Source organism: Monopterus albus, unplaced genomic scaffold (assembly GCF_001952655.1).
Source record: "Monopterus albus unplaced genomic scaffold, M_albus_1.0 scaffold96.1, whole genome shotgun sequence".
Lineage (NCBI taxonomy): Eukaryota > Metazoa > Chordata > Actinopteri > Synbranchiformes > Synbranchidae > Monopterus > Monopterus albus.
Window position 1 is genome coordinate 399,901 of NW_018127976.1, and position 4,919 is coordinate 404,819.

A 4,919-nucleotide genomic window follows, 5' to 3' on the forward strand; every position below is an offset into this window, starting at 1 on the left:
GGTAGGGATGCTGAGTCAGCATCCATACAATAAAACCAGTTAAGAAGAAGAAGCAGCAGCTTCATTTTATTGTTATACGAAATTTTATTTGGGGCCACTGCGTGCATACGCACTGGCATGATGGGCAACTTGGGGGTTCAGTGTTTTGACAAGGACACTTCGACATGTGGGCTGCAGGCACCAAGATTCAAACCTCAGACCCTCCGGCTGGGAGACGACTGCTCTACTCACTGAACCATGATGATAGGGTATAACTGCTACCACTTCCGCTAACACTCCCACTCACAGTCCGCCTGGAAGAGCACATGGAGTCAGAAAGAAATGAGAACACAGCAGGTAAGTTTATTGTCAAATTAAATCCAAAGTGGAGTCTCCAGCTCCTTGGTCAGCAATTACCACACCCAACCACATTAAATAAAACAAACACACACACACACACACACACACTATAGTAAACGAGCAAACATACAGTAGTTGTAGAAACACGTTTCGTACGAATGTGGAACTGATGATTTGAGAAAGAATGGTGAATGAACCCCATAGACAATGTTTAAAAAACGATACAAAATTATCAAAACTTGAAGTAAACCAGAAAGTAGGGTGGATTTGATCTATCGGCAGGAGTCTTCCCTACCACATCTAGGGAGTCTACGAAATGCACTCGCATGCATCATAAGGGCGGAGTTAGCTCAGCAGTAAAGTTTAGCCAAGCAGGAAGCACCTAGGATATCAAAGAACGAGTAGCAGAGTCAGTGTTTGTTGTTAAGCGGTCTTCAGACGTGATAGTTCTTCGACGAATACGCCGTTTCTGGAATTCTGGGAGTACTCGTTTTCGGCTTGGACACATTTTCCTGCACTTTGTTGGAGGAGACGGATCCTAGCCAGCTAAAATACCGGAAACTGGCCGGACGTAGACTCTTATCCAGCAGCTGTAAACGGTGGACATCGGCTTAGCAACGGCCGTTTTGTATCAGGTGGGCACCCATTTCACATTTAACTCCCAGAGAGCTGGTGTCCACAGGTGTGTTCGTGTGAACCAGTCGATGTCATCTGTTCATAAACCCACCTGTTTTCCGTTCAACACATGTACGGCTCCAACTCATGCTAGCTAAAGTTGCATAGTAAGACATAATTCTTGTTCACTGGCTAGCTGGCTAATCTTGACAATGGTCCACTCAGAGTTGAAGCGGCTTAATGTTGCCTGGTTCACGGCTCTTTCGCGCATTTTGTTAGGTAAACCTACAGTGTGTTTAGATCAAAAATAACTATGCACTATCTTAAGCGTATAATGATTTACATGAAGCCGCTCATTTAGCAAGATATGAGTCCAGAGGAGAACACGGCAAGAAATTGATCAATTTTTATTGTACTGAAAAAGGAGGTGGTGTGTCTTGCTAAGGTAATGTCACTGTGTAGACAGGTGAGTAGTAGTTGCAGCCAGTGTTGCACAAATACGGAAACGTCTAATGCCAGTTAACCTCAGCAAGGTGTGTCTCTGGCAAATAGGTTAGATCAGTAGCTCTTGGAGTCAACGGTCTGGTTTCGAGCATGAGTAAATGGTATGTGTGGGGAGGGGTTTGTGTATGATGAAAGTGTTCAACCGGTCTGGCTAGTTTCAAGAAAATCCAGAACGGCATGACAAAGTAGAGTAAAATAATGAATGTCAGTACACATCCCGACTCACTTTGTGTCAGTTTAAACAATGCTAGTTCAGTTGTTGTACTGAACTGTGGGATAAATGTGTTTGTGTCAACTCAGCTCTTCTATGAATCTCTCTGAAAATAGAACTTTGAATCTTAGTGTGCTCAACTTTGATAGGCAGACGTCGTGCAGCATTCAGACTGTTGATCGCAAGTAGCAGAAATGTCCCATAATCTGGTCAGGACACTGAAGAACATACAGCTCCACCTGCATCAACTCAAGACTAACCAAACAAAAAGCCCTTGTTCTCGGCAGACCTAGTGTTGTCCCACCTGCATGGTGTAAAGTCCACCTGAAACTATCATGCAGGCAAAATAAATGGCAGGTGCAAGCCCTTCTTTGGCTTGCACCTGCTGGGTTTACAATGCATTGAGAAACAGTCTGAACAAAAGCAGGATTTTCTGAGCTCTTAAGTGTAACAAATGTTGTGACTATTCAGACAAGACCGTCACAGTGTTGTCTTCTGTCTTCCTTTTGTAAACTTTAAACAAGAAATATTTCAAAGCCAAATTCATTACCAATCTCCTACCAATCTGTTAAAAATATTAAAATGTTTTATAATATTTTACTTAAAAGTGTGATTATTTTTGAAGTACTGTCATTACAACAACCCTCTAGCAAATTCTTTAAGCATTCCCAGATTAGAATTTAGCTGCCTGTATGAGGTGTGTTGATCCAGCTTCATTTTGGAGTTTGTTTTTTATTGTAGGAGTGAGTTTATTTATTCTGAGAGGTGTTTCTAATCTTTTTTTTCAGCTTTGTGTATTATAGTTGATTAACAAGTGAGCTGTAAGAAAACCAACAATTATCTGTTGCAAGTGTATAAAGTGCTGCTTCCTAATGTATTATTTATCTAAGACAGGTGGCTTCATTTTTACAGTGTGGATGCTTACTGGTCTGTAACATCAGTGATCTGACTCTAACCTTATTATCATTGTTCCTTTCCTCCTTCCACAAGTGTCCTGTGTTCTGTCAGACCTGACGTAAAGAGACGGGTCTTGTTGGTCCTGTGAGATGTGCTTTTTCTGTTGCACTAGAATTTGTTGCAACATGTTTAACACAACACTTCTGAAATGGGTTCAGGAGTGGTTTGGGTTTTGTACTTAAGTGTACCTGTTTGGTGAAAGCAGCACAGAAACTAAAGTGCGGTGGGGTGGGGAGGGGGGGCGGTGGATGTGATGATCATTAAATTAAATTGGGTGAAGTCTCTAACTGAGAATGATATGAATGAACTGCAGTTTGTCTAGCAGCCTAATTACCCCAGAGTCAATGAGAATTTGAGATTGCCCAGTGTAAACAGTGCTCCTCCAAACCCCTGGTTATGATTACAGGAAACAAAGCAAGTTGGTGGGAGATATGATATCCTTCCTGCCACACCCAAAACTGAAAAGCCCTCGTTTCTGTTATGTTAGGGACAGTAGAAGCAAACATCTTCCTATTGCCTGTCTTATTAGCTGCATTCTGTCAACCAATTACACAGAAAACAGTCTTATTTCTTATTTTCAGCACAGCTTGGTAAACCTGAGACCACCCTAACACATCATTCAGTGCTGACATTTTCACTACCATAACAAAAAATAACTCTACCTAGCTCCAGATCACAGAGAGGTGTCAGGCTGTACAAGTATGTGTTTTATTTGGTGCTCTATCAGCAGCCTTTGTGCGTGTGTATGAGGGCAGGGGTTGTAGTCACAAGTAGATGGATCGTGTGTATGCCAGTCCTCTCAAGCTGTTAAGCCTAACAGCAGGTGTGAAATGATTCCTTCAACCACCTGTATAGTGGAGGGGCTGATTATTTTTGCACAGCTTCCCTGTCTTTCACCAAGTCCACAAGCAGAATGTATGGAATTCCAAGTGTCTCCTGGCCACTCATTCTTACTGTGAAGCACTAGGACGATGAGAGATGCAGGCTACACAGCAGCTCTGCTGGTCAAGCAGCCTTCTCTTGATGTTGTTCTTGCTGTGTTCAGACATGTTCACTTTTTTCCTCCACTGACTCCCTTCTCAGCTTAGATGGATTGTTGGAATAGATATGATAGATAATTGTTGCTTAGCTATGTTGGGAATTTGATGACATCACCGAACTGAGGCATGAAGAATAACAAAAGGCATCTTGCTAAGTGAATGAACACATTTTAAGTGAAGGACATTTAGGATGGTATATTGGAGAGCAGAGACAACAGACTGTGTTTCTGGGTATGACTCGGTGAGAAGAGTCAATAAGCCAGTTGAATTTGCTATCAAAGGTAAATACTGTGTGTAATCTTATCTCACTGAGAGATGAACTCACTGTAGATCGAACAGGGTGATGTGAGGGCCAGCGGTCATTGTCATTTACTTGCTTGTTTTTCAGCACAAGTTTATTGCTCTTCTACACCAAGTGAAAGCCCATTCCTGAGTAGAACTGTGGCATGGTAGGGCAGTGCAGCCTGATCTGCTCTGTTTCTGTGTCACTCATTTCTGATGCAACCTTGTCCATAGTCTTGGCTGAAGAAACTGACCCATAAAACAATGTCAATGAGTGTGTACATGCACTCATTCACATTGTTTACCAGCTGATCAACCATCATAAATAACAATTTTATAGTTAGGATTCTTCTTCTTTTGGCTGTTCCCATTAGGGGTCGCCACAGCGAATCATCTGTTTCCACCTAACTCTATCCTCGGCATCCTCTACTCTCACCCCAATTAACTTCATGTCCTCTTTTAGCACATCCATATATCTCCTCTTTGGCCTTCCTCTTGACCTCTTGCCTGGCAGCTCCATCTCCAACATCCTTCTACCAATATAACCACCATCCCTCCTCTGCACATGTCCAAACCATCTCAATCTGGCCTCTCTGACCTTGTCCCCAAAACAGCCAACCTGAGCTGTCCCTCTGATGTGCTCATTCCTAATCCTGGCCATCCGGGTCTCTCCTAAAGAGAACCTCAACATCTTCATCTCTGCTACCTCCATCTGTGCCTCTTTTCCTCACTGCTACAGTCTCTAACCCATACAGCATAGCTGGTCTCACTACTGTCTTGTACACCTTTCCTTTGATTCTTGCTGCCACTCTTCTGTCACACAACACTCCTCACACATTGTTCCACTTCCCTCCCTCTCATTCATACACATGTATTCTGTCTTACTACAACTGACTTTCATTCCTCTTCTTTCCAACACAGACCTCCGCCTTCCAAGGTGTTCCTCCACCTGCTCTCTGCTCTCACTACAG

At 42.9% G+C, this 4,919-nt stretch overlaps 1 protein-coding gene across 1 annotated transcript in view; it reads left to right on the plus strand.

The window, feature by feature from the left end:
• The first annotated feature begins 683 nt into the window (after positions 1-683).
• llgl2 (LLGL scribble cell polarity complex component 2) overlaps positions 684-4,919 on the plus strand; it is a 71,182-nt gene continuing 66,946 nt past the window's right edge. The window contains exon 1 of the mRNA XM_020608903.1: positions 684-974. The gene's annotated coding sequence lies outside the window, so the exon portion shown is untranslated. The remainder of the gene's footprint in view (positions 975-4,919) is intronic.